Raw genomic sequence first — 21,386 nt, forward strand, 5'->3', positions numbered from 1 at the left:
TCAACATAATACACCCATGCTAATAGATTTTGCAATTTATCTACTCAAACATTATCTACTTCCAATGAAACAAAATAGGTTCCAACTCTAAACCTCTCCCTGACAACTCATCTCTCTATTACCTTTGTAACTTTAAATCATGTATTTTAATATTTATTTCTCGTTCAAACAAGCAGAGATTTTCTCTGGATTTCTTTCTTTGCACAATAAAGGGTTTAGTGTCCCTATCCATTTCCGTACCTATAGTCCCTCCCTCTACTTCCAGACTTCCCTCATCTGCACATTTATGTTCTATTGTCTGGTTTGTTAAAATCTGTGTTTTTGCTGATACAAAGGGTCTAAGGAGGAATCAAGTATCCAACAGATAGAGAGCTGCATTTGCCATCGTCCAGAGAATTTGAGACGAGTAACCTCCCAGTGATAGAGTCTCTGAAACACCCATGCAAGCATCCCCAGGAGGAAAAGTAGACTCTCGCCACCTGCCAAGTCTAGGGAGCATGGAAGCCACAGGAGGACCCACCGGAAGGAAGCACGCTCTCTTTCCTCCCCTTTTCTGCTCTTGGAGAGGTGGAAACCAGTCATCAAGGGAGAAAAACTATATTACGACAAGAAAAAGAAGAAGCCTTAAGATTAAAGCAAAAGGAAAGTTTGAATATTATAGGAAATTAGGCTTTTAAATACTGTGACCCTGTCTTGTGATTTCTAGTGACAGAAAATCTTTCTGCATTCCATAAAAATTACAACTTTTTATCCAGGAAGGGGACAGAGCCAGCACTAAAAGATCAATTTCAACGGAAAGACAAAGAGGAAAACTAAGCTATTTTATGATTATTTTCTATAAGTTTGTTTACAACAATGATTATTTAAGGGTTATAACTCAGATGAGAGTTGGGAGTACATGACTTTTTAACCCCATTTCAACCCTAGAGTTCTGTTTCTCATTTTTAAATTTATCTTTGATTGGTATCCATGGTACTTCAAGTGTCTAGATACAACTGTATATAAGAAATAATTATAATTTTGGAAGGATGTATGATTTTAATTGAATCATAGGATTCATAGGATTTTAATTGAATCCTATGAGTCATAGGATTTTAACTGAATCATAATTTCTTCCTAAGTTTCCATTAAAATTACTTCAGCTTCATGTCTAATATTTTTCAGACGACCAAGGAGTCTAACTTTCCATGTCTTTTGGAAAGATTTTTTTTTAATTTTTTTTTTCAACGTTTTTATTTATTTTTGGGACAGAGAGAGACAGAGCATGAACGGGGGAGGGGCAGAGAGAGAGGGAGACACAGAATCGGAAACAGGCTCCAGGCTCCGAGCCATCAGCCCAGAGCCCGACGCGGGGCTCGAACTCACGGACCGCGAGATCGTGACCTGGCTGAAGTCGGACGCTTAACCGACTGCGCCACCCAGGCACCCCAAGATTTTGAATCATATAAAAACCAATAATGGGAATTTACCAGAGAAGCTAATTTTTTTTTTCAAATTTTCATTGCATTTCCATTTTGGTGTAAATACTTAGCCTTGCTTCTTCCCTTCATCATCTTTTAAATCCATACATTGTCCATGTGCGTTATTTCTCCCAAACAGAACTTACAGGAAAGTATATGATGTGGTGTGACCACAACTTGCTAAGTATCACTAGTGATAGTCCATTTGTTGGCTGGAGTCACCATGGCAGTAGAATGACCATCAAAAATACCATTTCCCTTTTAGGTTTCTATATTTTATAGAATCGCTATCCTCTGGCCTTCTGGACAGCCCTTTCCTAGCCTCCCCCTAAGAGTCGGCTTACACTTTCTGCTTTTCAAAAGGGATTTAAGGCACCTCCAAACAATTTGATGTATACAACAAGGTTCTGGAAAAAAATTATCGAAAATACAAGAAAGCCTAGGAGAAAGCAAAAAAGCTAAGTGTGAGGTTTCACATAATTATTGTGGTTGCCTGTTCAGTTTTGCCATGAGTTTCCTCAGAGGCCAAAACCCAGTGTGTTGAATGCTTCTAGTTCTTTGTTTAATGAAAGCAAACCAGTTTTGAGAGAGAGAAAGAGACAGAGAGAGATACCGAGAAAATGGTACATGCGTTTCTTTCCCAGTTGTTAAGTTCAAATGAAACTGTGTACAGAGAAGGTAGGCAATGTGTCTTTGACTGAGACTATCTACCAAATACAAACAGAACCAAAGATATAATATTTAGAATTTTAATTTAGTAAAGGTGGTTGTCCAAGGGATAAGGTAATATGCAACAAGTATGTAATTTTCTAGTGTTTTGCCCTGATTCAAGGATAGGGGTGTGGATTACCTAGAGAAGCGAGTGGAAACCATGTGTTTAAATCTGGTTTACTTCTAAGGCACTGATCTTACAGGGTTTTAAGCAGCAGTTGGTTGGCAGATGGCCTGAGATCAAGCACTCCAGCAAGAGTCTAGGGAAGCAGCATTATTTGCTGCATGCAAGACGTATGTTCAATACCACATTGGTGGGTGGCAATTCTAATGCCACTGGTTTGCAAGTCATACCCTGAGACATGTGTTCTAGGCAGTAAGTGTCCACGCTATTCGTAAGTGGAAGTTCTACCATCTTCCACCTGTCTCCGAAAATTTATTGATTTCTAAGCTTTACGTCAATAAAGTTGCATTAGTCTGACAAGCATATATGTTTCTAACACTATCCTATGAAAAGCCTTATAATTCAAATCACTCAAAATGAAAAGCATTCTTTCCAGAAGAAAGTTTATGTCTATTCAAACTTTGGAAGAAGAAGCTTCTTAAGTTATAAATATTTTTTAAGTGTGCTGTTCCTTCTCTAAGTTAAAAAAAAAATCTCCTCAGCTCCTTGGTATTTCGATATTTCAAAGCTTTTAGAGTCAAACCCCCATTGCAACCTGCCTTATTTAGAAAAGGTTCATTTGTTTTACAGTGTCGTGATCATGCTAATGTATTTTAAAAATCAATTAAACTTAATCTAAACATCTCAAGAGAGAGGAAGGTTTACTCCTTTTTCATCTAAACTCAGACACAAAGCCCTTCAGTAAATGCATTTTCATGCTGTGCTGGGAATATGTAACGTCCAGACAAACTGCTTAAATGTCACCCAGCAAAGTACAAATCCAGCATATAGTTTGGAGGAACAAATGTTTGAAAGCCTAATACACCCAGATTAATGGTGAGCCATAGTTACATATAATAATGTCATTATGCCAAGAAAGGATGCCAGCCAGATGAACTTACAAAATAACTTGGAAAACTCAACTGTAGTTTCTTGGGTCAGAATAGAACATAAAACCCACCGGGGCTCTCTTTAAGATAATTAACCAAATTCCCAAAAAGTGTTTTACACTAAACTCTGCAAGGAGGTCACAATCTTGTTTTGACAGCTGAATAAGAATCAGATAAAACCAAATTGTTTACTACCCCTAATATGCCCTCAGCTGTCTAAATAGTCCCAATAGGGGCGGGAAGGCAGAAAATGCATCGTCCTAACAGATGAAGACAATTGGACCAATTATATCTGTGAAGCACTTCATTCTACTCAAGTCGATCTCCCCACAAGTGAAGAGTCATTTCCCCCAATAAACCTCTTGGCTGACCATCTTTGCTTCTATAACCTGATTTAAATATCTGAGTCTTGGGGCGCCTGGGTGGCGCAGTAGGTTAAGCGTCCGACTTCAGCCAGGTCACGATCTCGCGGTCCGTGAGTTCGAGCCCCGCGTCGGGCTCTGGTCTGATGGCTCGGAGCCTGGAGCCTGTTTCCGATTCTGTGTCTCCCTCTCTCTCTGCCCCTCCCCCGTTCATGCTCTGTCTCTCTCTCTGTCTCAGAAATAAATAAATGTTAAAAAAAAAATTAAAAAAAAAATATCTGAGTCTCTTTTGCAAATCTACCTCCCACTTAATGAATTCCCAAGCCGATGCTGAATCCTTATCCAATGCACTGTTATATACGCTAAGGAGGAATCAAAATCCATTACAAGATACATTTGTACAACAAATAGCAGGCTGGGTGAAAAGCTGCAAACATTAGGAATATCCTATAAAACAAGATGCATAAGCACGTGGGAAAAATTAACAGGTTGAAAATAAATCCACAAAAATAGGTGTTCTAACGTAGAACAGTAGATTATCTTTCTTTTCCAAGGAAAAAGAGAATTGACTAATTTTGCACAAAGGAGAGTATCTGCAAGACTGTCTTACGATATAATTGGGGGAAGAAAAACAAAAATGCACGAAATGAGTCGGAACCATTCAAAGGCAGCATATCGACATGTAAAAAAGAACAGGCTACAAAATCCATTCACAACTGTTAAGTAAGAACCAAACAAGGGGCAGCAGTTGGTTCCGGGTGGCTGCCCAAAGGAAGTGACTTTCTGGGCTCTGGAAACAAAGCTATCCGGTGGTAGAGCATGATAAATCCGTGAGGACACCAGAAAAGCTGGAGCAGGTATAAACAGGAGTTTGCAAGAATGCTGACTCTGCAAGACCAAAGACAATCGCCTACACATTGCCAGAGTAGGCAGGGGAAAAAAAGGACGTTTTTTCGAAAGCAGTTGGGTGGCAGGACAAGCTTTGTGCCAGGAATTAAATGACCTACATTTTTGGTTGGTCCTGTCATTTTCATGACTTTGGGTAACTCACATGAATTTTCAGTCTCGATTTCCTCAACTTGAAAAATGATAACAGTAATTATCCATAATCTCTCATCTTCCTCTGTTATTGTAAAGGTCAAATGATATGATGTTACTGGACTATGGAAATGGAAAGTGTTACTCGTATGAAAAGGGTTTTTAGGAAGAGTACGTTAATATGCATCCTCCAGGATTTCCGCATGGCCCAGGTCTTACCTCCAGACTTTCCATATGCTCTTCTAAATTAACCTTATTCATACCCGTGGCTTCAACCACCGTCCACCTATATGCTGATGGCTTTCAGATCACAGTCTCTAACTCAGATCTGACTACTTATTAGATATTTCCACATCATGATCCAAGTGCACTTAAAATCAACATGTCCCAAACTGCTTACTGTCCTTCCGCTAAAGTACTTGAGATAATCTATCTGGATACAATGCAAGGTCAACATGATCCCAGTCTTGGCTCAGGTTCCGCAAAAGCAGACCCTGAGATGAATGTTCACGTGCAGTCGCAGAGTCAGGAAGTGCTCCCAGGAGAAAACTCGAAGGGGAAAGAGGATTGGAAAAACAGGAAGCCAGGCAGCTGTGTCACTTCAGCAAAAGATGTAGCCCCAGCCTGATCCCACAGGGAGAGTATATTACGTCTCTCGGTTTGTGCCACCTCGAGGCAACGGAGTTGAGCTTTCGTATTCCTGTACAGTCTTTGTTTCTAAAGCTATATTGGGGGTCGGGCTGGGGAGACATAAATTCCCAGGCACTTCCAGCTCCCTATACATGTGAGTAAAAGCGCTCCGGAAGCTGTTGCATAGTCTTTCAAGAGGCAAAAAGAAACCCACAGGAACCTGGGGAGGGACGTAGAGATCCGTGAGGATGTGAGTAGGGTTAGCGTGGTTAACATCTTTTGAAAGATCCAACCCAGAAGCCTATGAGTCACCCTGGAGCCTTTGCTCTCCTTCATCCTGTACTAGTCACCAAGTCCTGTAGAAATCCAGTATTTCCCTCAAGTCTATTCTGACTGCTCTTTTGCTATCCTTTGAGCCCTCATCACTTCCAGCTCGAACTCCTAGAGCAGCCTCCCATCTGATCACTATGCCCCATCTCAAAGCCTCCACGGAACTAAACCATTAAACTATCCTCCAAAGGACAGGGAGAACCGATACTCCAAAACACGTAAGTGGATTTGATTTGTCACCCCCCCTACGCAAAACCCTTAAAGATCTCCTCGTAAATTTTTGGCTGTTTCAAAATGATTTCTAAAATATATTCTTATTTTTTTAATGTATTTATTTAAATTCAAGTTAGTTAACATACAGCATGGTACCGGTTTCAGGACTAGAACCCAGTGATTCATCACTTACATATGTCACCCAGTGCTTATCCTATCGAGTACCCTCCTAAAACCTCTTAGCTTTGCACACCTGGCCTCTAACTATCTTGCCAGCTCAGCATTCTCAAAAAATTTTGTTCTCAGGACCACTCACACTCTAAACATTTACTGGAGATTCCAAAGAGCTTTGGATTGTGTGGGTTACAACGACTAATAAGTACCGCATTCAAAATTAAAACAGAAAAAAACAAAAACACGCGCTTATTTAATTTTAGATTACTGTCGAGGCAGAGGCCTCCCTTGGTACAAAACCTACCAACACTCTGCCCGCAAGATGCAGGGACGGATGCTCCTGAGCCCAACTCCACTAGAATTGCGCCCCTCATCCCCCATGCCTCCACGGAGGTCGGATTATGTATCCCTCCTCCCTTCTTCTCCTTCTTTCTGGAGCAGGAACATGCGCAGATCTGGGAGGCCGACCTACCCCCGCACAAGCTGGTATCCAGGCCTCTCACAGCAATTATAATCCCGTGGGCCTCTTCCAATTCATGACTCCTAAACAGGTACCTTACACTCTTCAGTGTAATTACACCTCTACTCCTAGTCAAATCATTCCATCATCCCTAATCCTCTAGATTTCCAGCCTGACTTATGTCCAAGTTCGCCTCTGCCACCCCATCCCAGAGACTGTTAGCACCCCGAGTGTGCTTCGTCCAAAGCAATTCCAAAAATAATAATAATAATAATAATAATCAATTGTCTTGTCTATTCTTCCCCCTCCATCCTTCAGTCCTTTAAGGCCAGACGCCATGGCTGACTTGAGTGTTTATCCTATCTGCCAACTCACCCCTATCTATGGCAAATAGGAGGCAGTTGGCCAACATCTGTTGAAAAATGCTTGCTAAATTTTTGTAAGTGTCACGTGGTATAGTATGTTAGACTGGAATCGGCACTGGGGGACAAGGGTTAAGTCGTAAAACAAGAAGTTGTGAAGGGAAAGGGAAGCACTCTGACAAAGAGCGTGTGCTTGTCTGTGGGAAACCAGAAGAATGGAAACCAATTAAAAGGCTAATGAACTATGTACACAAGAAATACCAGAGAGAGGCCTGTCTACAGCCGTAACACCCTGAACATGCCCGATCCCGTCTGATCTCGGAAGCTAAGCAGGGTCGGGCCTGGTTAGTGCCTGGATGGGAGAAACACCAGAGGCCTAAAGAAAGTTAGTGAAAATGGAGAAGGGGAGAAATCATTGAGATGAACCCAGCAGGTGGATTAGATGGGACAATGTTCTCAAGTGTGGCGGTGAAGAGATAGAATGAAGACTTACACACCTTTTCAATATAAGAAAAATGAGGGAGTACCTTATACGTTTTTTCGTTATTAGAACACAAGCATGTGAGAGTTTGATGTGAAATTTTGTTCTCCCATTTAAAAACTGTGTGATATAGGAGAAATTTCTTAAACTAAGTTACTTTTTTTGTACAAAAATGTGAAAGTTATAACTAAACCTTGTAAATTGTGGTGAAACTAGATATTATGCAAATAACAGCTCTCACAGTGCGTGACACCTAATAAATACTACTCCTACTTCTTTGTCCACTATTTGTTCTTTTGCCCTCTGTCGCTTTTGCCCCTGTGACTGATTTAGAGTTGGTCAACCTTCGCACACCTCGACAACAGGAAATAACGCACGGGTACTGTGACCATGCTACCTGTCCTTTCCCAACCCTCATTCTCTCTCCCTCATCCCATCTTGTCTAATTCATTCAGTCTCTACACACGACCAAAGCAGCTACCCCCCATCCATGCTCAAGAAATTAAAATTCTGATACATATGAACGTACACATGTCCTCGTGTATTCCTGTCTCTGAGAGCAAGGATCAGTAACGTAAGAAGTGATTCCATTTTTAAAGCCTTTATATCAATAATAAACATGGAGATAGGTGCCCTTCCTTGACCACATTTTGAACGGCCTTTTTTCTCATTACCAATTCGTTTCTGAAGTTCTGACTTTCTCAAACACCATTTGGATTTCAAGATCTAAAGAGGGGAAACACATCATTTTTTCCAGTGTGAAACACAATAGATCCCCTTTGTATCCCCAGAAGGAGTGCAAAGAGAACGGCCTTTGCCTGGAATTGTTTTTACCAAATATATTTAATTTAATGGTGTCAACAGTTTAGATTTGAAGTCAGTCATCTTTTTTCTAGATTGCTGGATGCTTAGCAAGATGAATTGTACAACCAATGCTGGAGTGTCCTTAAAAAAGACATGACTTTGAACATCAGAACACTATATACATGCCATAGCTATAAGCAATGAATAGCTATTACCGAATTCAAGAACAATCTTGTTTGTCAAAGGTAATGATATATGAAGGTAAGTAACTCCCCAAGCTTTACTTAAAGAATATTCATTTTCTGGGGCTCCTGGGTGGCGCAGTCGGTTGAGCGTCCGACTTCAGCCAGGTCACGATCTCGCGGTCCGTGAGTTCGAGCCCCGCGTCAGGCTCTGGGCTGATGGCTCAGAGCCTGGAGCCTGTTTCTGATTCTGTGTCTCCCTCTCTCTCTGCCCCTCCCCCGTTCATGCTCTGTCTCTCTCTGTCCGAAAAATAAATAAATGTTGAAAAAAAAATTTAAAAAAAAAAAAGAATATTCATTTTCTGAATTGTATCATGCTTGAAAGGCTCTCACTTATGAAATTCAAGTGCCAATATCTATTACTGACTGAAAGAAATAAAGGTTGTAACAGCTAAGAAGACTTGAATTTAGTAAATTATTTTAGCTTCTAGGATAAGTTTAATTATGATTTTAATAATCTGACCATTGTTCATTTACTTTTATTTAGGTGTTTGTAGCACATAATTACATACAAGATTCAAGCACTCACCATTTTTTAAGTAATATGAATCTATAAGAAAGGACAGAGAAAACATTTTGCATTTACTATGCAAAAAAACAGAATAGAAGAAGCAAGGACATCTTAGAACAGTACGTTAGCATCATTGTTCCTTCAGGTATATAGATCTTTCCTTATGACACTCAACGAGTCTTTGCATTTGAGAATGAAAAGTAGGAAACCTCCTATATTCCTGCATTTATCTGACTTCAAATCAGAATCAACTGTGCCTCAAATTTCTTCCAGGCTGATTATACAAAATCTAATTTGAAAACATTCCTGAGAAGGGGTTGGGGGGCGCCTTGGTGGCTGAGTCAGTTAAGCAACCAACTTCAGCTCAGGTCAAGCCCTGTGTCTAGCTTACTGCTATCAGCACAGAGCCCGCTTCAGATCCTCTGTCCCCCCTCTCTCTCTGCACCCCCCCCCAAACACAAATAAACATTTAACATAAAAATTAACAGGATGACTTAAATTTTAAATGCTCTAAGTTTAGTCTAATTACCTCATTGAAAGAACCGGATAGGAAAGTTTTCTTCCCATAGAAGGAAAGCGTGTGTAAGGTTCTGCATTTTGGATCCTCCTTATCACTCTCCCTGAATGATTAAATAAACAAAAGATGAAGGCACGGTTTTCCACATTTAGAAAATGAATTAGAGGGCTTTAGTGGCATCAGCGTAATGATCTAAAAGCTCCCCTGAGAACTGGATAGCTAAACAAAACGAAACACTTGTTAGCATGAAAAGGAAGGCAACCAGTGGTAGCAAATGTCAGAGGCTCTAAGAACACAATGACTGTTTCAAATATCTAAAGAACCAACACACGGATGGAAAATCATAATTGTTTAGGGAATTACCGGGCACTAAGCGAGGCCCAGTGAAACTAAGGGGAAGTTAAGAATTACTGCCACTTACTATGAAGAAGATAAATGCTTTAAAATATTTTTCTTCATTTAAGAAGAAATATCTTTTTTTTTTTTCAACATTTATTTTTATTTTTGGGACAGAGAGAGACAGAGCATGAACGGGGCAGGGGCAGAGAGAGAGGGAGACACAGAATCGGAAACAGGCTCCAGGCTCTGAGCCATCAGCCCAGAGCCTGACGCGGGGCTCGGACTCACGGACGGCGAGATCGTGACCTGGCTGAAGTCAGACGCTTAACCGACTGCGCCACCCAGGCGCCCCAAGAAGAAATATCTTTAAAACCACCCATACTCCTACTCTTCAGACATAACCACGGTTAATGCTGCTTCCTCTCCTCTCAGGGATCTCACCGCATATATTGTTCTGGAACCAGAATGTTTCCTTAAAGCCATAGTGAACATCTTTACTTGTAAATGAATATAGGTGCGTATCTATTACACCTTCCAGAATGGCTGCAGAGCATTTCTTGGTATAGCACAACCACTGTTTACTTATCAATATTTGGGAGCATCTCGATTTTTTTTCCCAGGTTAATACTATTCAAAACAAGAATGCAAATAAAAAACATTTACACATGCACTTGTGTGCTTCTACCCACTTCCATCATGAGGACAAATTTCTAACAATCCCATTTCTGCTTGATCAGAGGTTATGCATATCAATTAATTTTGTCACATTGCTAATTTGCCAACCAGAAATGTCCCATCACCTGTATTTCCACTGCGAGATGGCTCATTTTTCCCCCTCATTACTAACATTAGGTATTAGCATTCTTTTATTCTTTATCAATTCGACAGATTAAAAACATGGCATCTCATTGTTGTAAGTGTGGATCTTTGAGTATCGGCAAGAATATACGTATGTATAATTTGCACGATGTATATTTTTCCTTTTAATTTTACATGCAATGCTTTTTATCAAAAGATTGTTTGCTCATTTCCTTTCATCATAAAATTTTCTCCTTCTCCCTATTCCTCTCTCTCTCTCTCTGCCTCTCTTTTAATTTATGGATTTTGCATTTGGGGTCATACTTATAAAGCTGAGACAATACCACTTATGGAAAAGGCTAAAGAAGAACTTACCTTAAAAAATGGTAAATCAGGGGGCGCCTGGGTGGCTCGGTCAGTTGAGCGTCCGACTTTGGCTCAGGTCATGATCTCACAGTCTGTGACTTCGAGCCCTGTGTCGGGCTCTGTGCTGGCAGCTCAGAGCCTGGAGCCTGCTTCAGATTCTGTGTCCCCCTCTCTCTCCACCCCACCCCTGCTTGTGCTCTGTCTCTCTCTGTCTTTCAAAAATGAATAAACATAAAAAAAATTTTTTTAATAAAAAAAAAAAAAAAACGGTAAATCAGTCATCAAGGTAGTTGCTTAAGATTAGGCTGCGTGATTTCCAGCTGGTATTTTCTTGCTGTTGCAGAGGCCTATATGAGACCTTTGAGATTTTATAATGATGTGTATAAAAATATTAAAAGTGGTTTGTGAATGTAATTAATAGAAAAAATAAACAGAAGGATCAAAATCAGAACTGAGGCAGAATAACACTGTAGGACAGGAGCTGGGTAGCCTTTCACTATTCACTTTAAAGCCTGTGTCTGCTGCAGCTTTTCAAACATGTTCGAGTGAGCTTTTTTAATATTATTTTAACTTTATTTTTATTTATTTTGAGAGAGCTAGAGAGCAAGTGGGGGAGGGGCAGAGAGACAGGGAGACAGAGAGAGAATCCCAAGCAGGCTCTGCACTGTCAGCTCAGAGCCCGATGCGGAGCTGGAACTCACAGACTAGGTGATTCATACCCTGAGCCGAAGTCAAGAGCTGGACGCTTAACCAACTGAGCCACCCAGGAGCCCCTGTTCAAGGGAGGGTTTTTTTAAAAAAAAAAAAATAGTAGGGGCGCCTGGGTGGCGCAGTCGGTTAAGCGTCCGACTTCAGCCAGGTCACGATCTCGCGGTCCGTGAGTTCGAGCCCCGCGTCGGGCTCTGGGCTGATGGCTCAGAGCGTGGAGCCTGTTTCCGATTCTGTGTCTCCCTCTCTCTCTGCCCCTCCCCCATTCATGCTCTGTCTCTCTCTGTCCCAAAAATAAATAAACGTTGAAAAAAAATCGTAAATAATCATAACAAAATCTATTACTATTTTTCTAAAGATTTTATTTTTTAGTCATAAGTAAACAACATGGGACTCAAATTTACAACCCCAAGATCCAGAGTCTCATGCTCTACTGGCTAAGCCAGCCGGGTACTCCATAATCCTAACAAAATTTAGCGATAAAACAATAAATAGAGAAGACCCACATAAAAAGAGAAGAATACATTATGAGGCAGAGACGCACGTGAGCTACCAGTCTCCTAGGCTGGCTTAGTCATCTACCAGGTGACCACAACTTCTCTACTTCCTTGTCCACGAGCCCTAACCATCTCAGCAATTTTTAGGCTCAGTTTTGCTGGTTATCTTGACAATTCCTATTCTGAAGAAAGGAAGTCTGGGCTAGACCTAATCAGGCTAGTGTCTGATTGCTTCTCTTGGCTGAACACTGTCAGCACTAAGCATGCATGTCACTGAAGCCTATTTTTCCTGCTCAAGTACCTTCTAATTTATCTCATTTCTACCTTGCTCGAACCAGAGTATTCCTTGACATGACAGTTACTCTTGATTTTGCTCATCGCTTCCTTCTTTTGCTCATCGCTTCCTTCTTTCTGAAATATTATCTTAGGGATCAGGGCAACTGGGACTTACTTATCATCCCTCTGGGGCACCACCGGTGCTTGAGTGATTATGCAAGTGTCTGGACAAATTCGAAGCCCCTGTTTGGAAACACTTCTAACAAGGAGAGACTGAGTCTTTGACCCTAACCCAGAGTTTCTATAGATCTAAAGGACTGGAATGCTCTGAATCAGAGAGGATGCCTGAGAACCCAGTCAAGAGCAGACCGAAATCCTGAGTCATGGCACTGGAATAGAGCCCAACTCTCTCACCTCCCTCATTCAGCAGTGGGAGAGCTTTCTTGGATCCAGACAACCTCTTTCAACTTCAAATTCTAGCTGGGAAGCCTGGAGAAACTGGAGCAGTTGGTTGACTTCATGCATCACTGAGAGATCTGTAGTCCTCTCACCTATTTGGCAAGGCTATAAAGCAAACAGGACAAATCCTACTTCACCTACAGACTCCTTTACAACATATTACATTGCTGTGTGGGTCAATGCATTGGTATACAGACAAAAAGTGTGTAGAAACAAGAGGGAACCAGGTCATCAGACATTTTCTGTAAATGGTCAGTAAGCAGTAGCTTAGGCTTTTCAGGACACAGACACTCTCCTTTGCATATTTTTCTGTTGGCATGCCTGTTTACAACTTTTTAAATATGTAATAACCATTCTTAGCTAATGGGCGATATGAAAACAGACCCCAGGCCACAGGCCACAGTTCACCAACCCTTGGTCTAAGTGCATCAGTTAAAAGACAAAGGTCATGGGGCGCCTGGGTGGCGCAGTCGGTTAAGCATCCGACTTCAGCCAGGTCACGATCTCACAGTCCGTGAGTTCGAGCCCCGCGTCGGGCTCTGGACTGATGGCTCAGAGCCTGGAGCCTGTTTCAGATTCTGTCTCCCTCTCTCTCTGTCCCTCCCCCATTCATGCTCTGTCTCTCTCTGTCCCAAAAATAAATAAAAGACAAAGGTCATCAGATTGGATGAAAAAAAAAAAAAACACGACACAGCTATCATGACTACAAGAAATCCACTTTATTTTTTTTTTTTTAATTTTTTTTTCAACGTTTATTTATTTTTGGGACAGAGAGAGACAGAGCATGAACGGGGGAGGGGCAGAGAGAGGGAGACACAGAATCAGAAACAGGCTCCAGGCTCTGAGCCATCAATCAGCCCAGAGCCTGACACAGGGCTCGAACTCACGGACCACGAGATCGTGACCTGGCTGAAGTCAGACACTTAACCGACTGCGCCACCCAGGCGCCCCAAGAAATCCACTTTAAATGCAATGATATAGATAGGCTAAAAGAAAGATGGTTTAAAAGATATGCCGTGTAAATACAAAGCAGAAGAAAGCTGGAGGGTCTATATAATATCAGAAAAACTAGATTTAAAAACCATGAACATTACCAAGGTTAAAATGGATGTTATAAAGTTATCAAAGGATCCATTCAACAAGAATGCACAACAACTCTAAGTGTGAGTGAACCGAACAACAGAGCAGTTAAATATACGAAGCAGAGGGGCGCCTGGGTGGCGCAGTCGGTTAAGCGTCCGACTTCAGCCAGGTCACGATCTCGCGGTCCGTGAGTTCCAGCCCCGCGTCAGGCTCTGGGCTGATGGCTCAGAGCCTGGAGCCTGTTTCCGATTCTGTGTCTCCCTCTCTGTCTGCCCCTCCCCCGTTCATGCTTTGTCTCTCTCTGTCCCAAAAATAAATAAATGTTGAAAAAAAAAAGTACATTTAAAAAAAATATATATATACGAAGCAGAAACTGATAGTACTGAGAGAAGAAAATGATTATTTCCAAGATTACAGCTGGAGACTTTTCCACCACTCTTGGTAATCAGTAGAGTGAGCAGGGAGAAAATCATCAAGGATGAAAAAGACGCAAACAGCAGCAAAAACAACTTCACCTAACTGACATTTACAGAAAATTCTCCTCTCTCTCCCCCCAATGGAAAGAGAATACACATTCTGCCCAAGTGCGAATGAAATATTTACCAAATGAGACCACGTCCCAGGTCATAAAATAAACTTGAACAAATGTAAAAGAAATGAAATCATATGAAGTATCTCTCTGACCACAATGGAATTAAACTGGAAATTAATCACAGAAAAATATCAAGAAAGCCTTCAAATACTTGGAAATGAAACACTATACTTTTAAATAGGTCAAAGAGGAATTCTTAAGAAGTGTATTAATCTTCCTAGGTTGCTCTAACGAAATACCATAGACTGGATGGTTTAAATGATAGACTTTCATTTCTCACAGTTCTAAAGGCTGAGAAGTTCAAGATCAATGTGCCAGCAGATTTGATTCCTGATAACAGCCCTGTCCCTGGCCTGCAGGTGGCTGCCTTCTCACCGTATCCACACATGGTGGACAGAGAGACAGCGAGAGAGCGAGAGAGAGAGAGCGAGAGAGAACGCTCTTTCTCCCTTTATAAAAACACCAATCCCATCTTGGAGGTCTCATTCTCATGACTTCATTTAATCCTTCCCAAAGGCCCCATCTCCAAATATCATCACATTGGGGGTTAGGGTTTCAACATGTGAATTTGAGGGAGCTCCATTCAGTTCATAAGAGGAAGTTAGAAAATATAGAACTAAATGAAATGGAAATGCACCATCTCAAAATGTGTGGAAATAACTAAAACAATGTCTGTCAAGGGTGTTTATAAAATTAAGTGTATATATTAGTTAAGAAAAAATTTCTGGAATTGATAAAAGCGGCTTCTACGTTAAGAAACTGGAAAAATGAGAAAAAGTAACACCAAAGCAACCAGAAGAAAAGGAATCTAAAGATAAGACCAGAAATAAATAAAGTTGAAAAGAGAAAAACAATAGAGAAACCAACAAACCCAAAGCAGGTTATGTGAAAGGATCCATAAATCTGATAAACCTTTCAGGTTAATCATGCAAATGTCAATTCCTCCAATTTTCTGACTATGGGAAGGATCGTGAGGTCTTCAGACTTTGTGACCTTAGATCTTGGACTTTATGTCTATAACTCTCTACTTCCACCTAATGTTAGAGTACAGACAATGCAGAAAGCTTCTTTTAAAAAGAGAAATTTATGCCCAGAATGCTCAGATTTCAATACAGCTTTATGGCTGCATATAACGAACAAGCAACAAAGTCACGTTTTCAGTCATGTTCCTTTATAAGACAAGGAGTTGAATTACAAGTTAATCACGTGAACACGAAGGGCAAGCTATTCATAAGCCCCATCTTAATTCTAGTTGGTGTCTCCAGCGAAGCTTTCTCCAGCTTCTGATTCCCTCTGGCCTCCTTCCAGAATCCACAGCTTTGCTTCCCAAAAGATGATCTCAACAACTGCCCTGCAAAAAGGACGACCTGAAACACAGAAGTTATCTGGCCAAGACTCCCTTACTTGAGAAGAAGCTTTCCAACTTCCCCGGATATGTTTTCAAACTTGTCCCCTTCTTACAGCCATTGCCAACCGAAGACATTTCTATCTCATGTAACATCTTCAGTCATTCAGCAGCTATGTAGACCTACGCCCTCAAGGGATTTGTAATTCAGCGAGAGGGACACAAAATAATCACATCTAAAAGGAGCAGGCAACCTGACCATATGTGATGCTAAAACGCCTGTGATTCCGGTGGGGACTATAGAACGTTAGAGAATGAGGAGATCCGTGAGAAGCAGAATGGTCCTCATGTGTTAAGTTGAACCTAGAGGAAAATACAAGGTGCCAGGATATATGGGAGCCACGTGAATAGAGGCACGGAAATAAAAATACCCACGGAGCAGAAAAGAGACTAGCACAACAAGAGTACAGAAGGCATATTAGGAAACAAAATGTGGTTTGAGAGATATGAAACCAAGCAGAGGAACTCAGACAGAAAGGTGTGGGAAACGGGTTCAGTGAAACGGTAGGTAGACACAAGGAAAGTGGTCTTTGGGGAAGATACATGGAGCATAATGGGGGAGGAGGAGGAGGAAGTCTGCTGCCACGCAGCACCCGGGGAATTATCTCTGATGGCCACAGTGGAAAGAGAAAGTAAAAGACACACATAAAATATTTTCAGAGATAGAACTGACTGTACTTGGCGAGTGGGGGCAGAAGATAAAGAAGCATTGAGTCTCTGGGAGGATGTGACAAGATAGAGGTTAAGAAAACAGAAAGACAGAGAGAAAATAGAGAAATGAGGGGCTCCTGGGTGGCTCAGTTGGTTGGGCTCTCACTCTTGATTTTGGCTCAGGTTATGATCTCACGATTTGCGGGATCAAGCCTCTCCTTGGGCTCCGTGCTGTCAGCGTGGAGCCTGCTTGATATTCTCTCTCTCTCTCTCTCTCTCTCTCTCTCTCTCTCTCTCTCTCTCCCCTTCCCCTACGTGGATACCCCCTCAAAATACATACATACAAACATACATACATACATACATACATACATACATACATAAAAATAGAGAAATGAGTTATGGAAGAGATAACAGGATAAAATCCTTGAAAACCCTAAGAATGAGGTGAGGGTGAGTCTTGAGTTGGGATGTGTATACCCTCAAGATTAGAGTGCCAACACAGCACCAGAAACAAATTTCTGAATTGACTAAATAGACATGATAAAGTCACACACACACAGCCAATGTCTTGGGGACAAGCGCTAATGAGAGAAGTAGGCTAAAGATCATGACTGAAGTTTCCGGAATTTCCACTTAACCACGTCATCCAGGAAGCAGAAGAGCTGTTGAAGGAAACAGACAGAGACGCTAAGAAACAAAACAAAACCAGAAACAAAGCAAAACAAACTTTCAAAAAGCTGAAGTTGTACCATGGTGTCCACCGCAACAAAGTGGTAAAGGGAATGGGGATGGAATTAAGGTAACTGAACTCGAGATTTAGAAGTTTTGGCCAGTGGTTGCCGGGGACCGCAGGGTGGGAGAGTAGGGAGCTAATGTAGGATGAATACAGAGTTTCAGTTTTGCAAGCTGAGAAAGGCTGGAGACGACTGGCGGTGCACAACCGTATGAATGAACTGAATGTCGACTGACTGTATAAAAATTCTCTTCGTCAGGGGCGCCTGGGTGGCTCGGTTGGTTAAGCGTCCGACTTCGGCTCAGGTCATGATCTCACGTTTTGTGGGTTCGAGCCCCGCGTCGGGCTGTGTGCTGACAGCTCAGAGCCCGGGAGCCTGCTTCGGATTCTGTGTTTCCCTCTCTCTCTGCCCCACCCCTGCTTGCTCTCTGTCTCTCTCTCTCTCAAAAATGAATAAATGTTAAAAAATTTTTTAAGAAATACTCTTCATCCTACTCTTCCAATGCACAGTTTTCCTCACAAATAATCGGGTAAATTTGTGCAGGAATCACATGTAGGACTTAAGTTGGTAAAAAAAAACCCTTTAGGGAAGAAAACTTCTTGTTCCAGAAAGAGGACACAGGCTACGGCATTTGAAATTAATTGTTGGATCAGAGTACTATTCATTCCAATTAGTCTATCAGCCTGGAAATGACTGTGAGGCACAGTTAGAATGCAGTGCTCAGAAGATCATCATAAATAGAACCAATCCCTTAATTAGACATTTTTAATAGACTTACTGTACCATGTCACCTACCAGTATTCCGAAACCTGGAAAAACACGTGATTTATAATCCATTAACTGGTTTTGTCCAACAATCATTAGTTAGACTGGAGAAGGAAAAATAAGTGAAAAATACAACCAGTGAGGGTCACACTAGACATTATTCATCCTTTTGTACCTGTTGCTCTCTCACTGACCTATTTCTTGGTAATCATAAAATTAATTTTTTAGGGGCTCCTGGGTGGTCAGTCCGTGAAGCGTCTGACTCTGGATTTCAGCTCGGGTCATGATCTCACAGTTTGCAATACTGAGCCCCGCGTCGGGCTCTGCTTGGGATTCATCTCTCCCCCTCTCTCTCTGTCCCTCCCCTGCTTGTGCTCGCTTTCTCTCTCAAAAATAAAAATAAACATATAAAATAAAATAAGGCCACTTACTTACTGAAAGCTATCCAGCACGGTCAACTGTTGTTTTCGCCTGTGGACGCACAAATTACTACATCCTTTATAAAGAGAAAAGGTATTTGTGTTTTTCTTCCGTCTCTTGGGTATAACCAACAACACATAAATGCTTGAGAAATGCAGAGTGACATTTCTCTGAGCAGAGTCCACCCAGGGCCTGAATATGGACCAAACGTTGTCCTCATAAGCAGAGGCTTTACGTCCATTCACACAGCACACGTATCTGAGGTTACTATAGCAAACGAATGGCTTGTAGCCACAATGGAACGAAGGGTCCTTTGAGAAGTACAGCTTAATCTCTTAGCCAAATCATTCCTGGCCACTTTTGTAGTTTGTCTTAAATAAGACAATTGTACTTGGCAGTCTAGGGAGGAGGAGAGGAGAATTCTTAAAGTATAGGATGAGAAAAATCAACTTAAATCATGAACACCGTACATATCAAATTAAGAGTGGGTACCGAGAAGGCTCTCCTTGCAACTCCAAAGCGGATCTATTTTCATCAAGGAGAAGAAAATGTCTTTTGAATTATATAAGAAAAAAATGGATTTATGAATCCATGGCAGGAAACACCAATTACTAGTTTATGTAAGTTACAGAATCACATTCAGCATTGATGGCATGGAAATGTATAATTTAGCTGTACGGAGTCCCCATTGTTATTGGTGGGGTTGCTGTACACATTTCCTAAATCCCAGTAATTTCCTTGTGAGGTTGTGTAATTCTGATAGCTGGTAATAACAGGGCCAGGTTCAGGGTATGGTAATGACAGATTTCTTCAGGCACCGCCAGGTGAGACTCAGTATAGAAGGCTACTTGCACATGAAACGTGCTTATTCTTTTCCTAAAAAACTGCCATTGTTAAAATAATACTGTGAATTAGCCTAAAAATAGGTCACACTGTATTTTAATAGCCAATGCATAATGAAAAGACTATATCCTTCAAGGATAAAAAAAAACAAACAAACAAAAAAAACCTTTTAAAAGTATTTTTTGAAGAACCAAAACTGAAATTTCAGAATATTTTAGAAATTATTGACAATGAGGCTACAATAAAAAAAAGATCTTTTGTGAAAGAAATCAGAGGCAAATTCATAGTCATAAATGCCTTTTTTCTTGAAGAAGAAAAATGAGATAAACATTTAACTCAATAAGCTAATAGAGCAAAACAAAACCCCCAATATGAAGACATCCCAGTTACATCCGTAGAACAGTCATAGGCATGTCCATAAAATAGATATTCTGAAACATTTTGTTCAGTGAGGTATTTCTGTATGGACTCAAATGGTACATGTCCAAAAAGATGTTAAATGAAGAAACCAAGGTTTTAAATCACTAGTGTAGTATTGCAACCATTCATGTTTCTTTTTTCTTTTCGAGTTAAAAAACCCATGTCTATTCCTCGATCACCTCTAAATAGAAACCCGAAATGGACAGGCGAGGTGGGGGATCGAAGATCAAAGAATGGGGAAGGGAGCGTGATTTACACTTTATACTGTCTGCCTTTCAGGTACCTTTCAATCCTTTTTTTTGCCGTGAGAATGTATTATTTATTCAAATAAATAAATTTAAAATAAAAGTGGTCAGAGGAATAGCTTCACCCAGCAGCTCATTCTTTATTCTCTTTGAAGACAGAAAAGTTTCCCAGTGGTCTGCTCTCCCTTTGTACCTCTCTTGATCCCACTCTGCCTGGAGATGAGCTTGTTTGCCCCTTAACTATGCAAAGTAGGAAGGTCCCCCAGGCCAGATACTTGGGCTGACACCATTTTCTCTCACAATCTCACTTTACCATCCAGAAGTCACGCCCTGGTTAAGTTAGCCTCTATGTCTGTAATTTCTATTCTTTTTCCTTTGACTTTCATCCCCCACTCTTTACATTGAAAATCAGTATTGCTTATCTATACAAGAATGTTCTTCAGTGAAATGGGTATCACGGAGTTCTCAGAGATGCTGACTTTTTCTCATCAATATTGACATCTTTCCCCTTCTGAAGCATTTAAACACTTTCTAAATTAAAGAGCGTTATAGATGACTGTTTAAATTCACAAATTTCCAAAAACTCTATGCTAACTATTTAATTATTTAATGCGTATGAAAGTAATGCATTAACAATCTATGTCTCTGTGAAATTATTTTTTGAAAAGGTATTTTGGAATTTATTTATGGTGGGTACGTATAACCCGTTAAGACGGCTAAAAATCAAGTCTACTGAAAGAGACAGATTCAGCTGCAAACTGGTGCAGCCGCTCTGGAAAACAGTGTGGAGGTTCCACAAAAAATTAAAAGTAGATCTACCCTATGACCCAGCAATAGCACTGCTAGGAATTTACCCAAGGGATACAGGAGTACTGATGCATAGGGGCACTTGTACCCCAATGTTTATAGCAGCACTCTCAACAATAGCCTAATTGTGGAAAGAGCCTAAATGTCCATCAACTGATGAATGGATAAAGAAATTGTGGTTTAAATACACAATGGAATGCTACTTGGCAATGAGAAAGAATGAAAACTGGCTTTTTGTAGCAACGTGGATGGAACTGGAGAGTGTGATGCTAAGTGAAATTAGTCCTACAGAGAAAGACAGATACCATATGGTTTCACTCTTATGTGGATCCTGAGAAACTTAACAGAAGACCATGGAGGAGAGGAAGGAAAAAAAAAAAAAAAACAAAAGCTAGAGAGGGAGAGAGCCAAACCATAAGAGACTCTTAAAAACTGAGAATAAACTGAGCGTTGATGGGGAGTGGGAGGGAGGGGAAAGTGGGTGATGGGCATTGAGGAAGGCACCTGTTGGGATGAGCACTGGGTGTTGTATGGAAACCAATCTGACAATAAATTTCATATTAAAAAAAGAGAGAGAGATTCAGCAACATTGCAACTTAGGAAAAGCAACATTTCCTAGGGTTTGAG

The 21,386-nt window shown here is 40.9% G+C and overlaps 1 long non-coding RNA gene across 1 annotated transcript in view; it reads right to left on the reverse strand.

Moving 5' to 3' along the window:
• The window catches only part of LOC121028062 (uncharacterized), an 85,146-nt gene that overhangs the window by 32,522 nt on the left and 31,238 nt on the right, over positions 1–21,386 (reverse strand). The window lies entirely within an intron of this gene.

The sequence above is a fragment of the Herpailurus yagouaroundi genome, unplaced genomic scaffold (assembly GCF_014898765.1).
Source record: "Herpailurus yagouaroundi ecotype Mexico unplaced genomic scaffold, PumYag 100, whole genome shotgun sequence".
NCBI classification, from domain to species: Eukaryota; Metazoa; Chordata; class Mammalia; order Carnivora; family Felidae; genus Herpailurus; species Herpailurus yagouaroundi.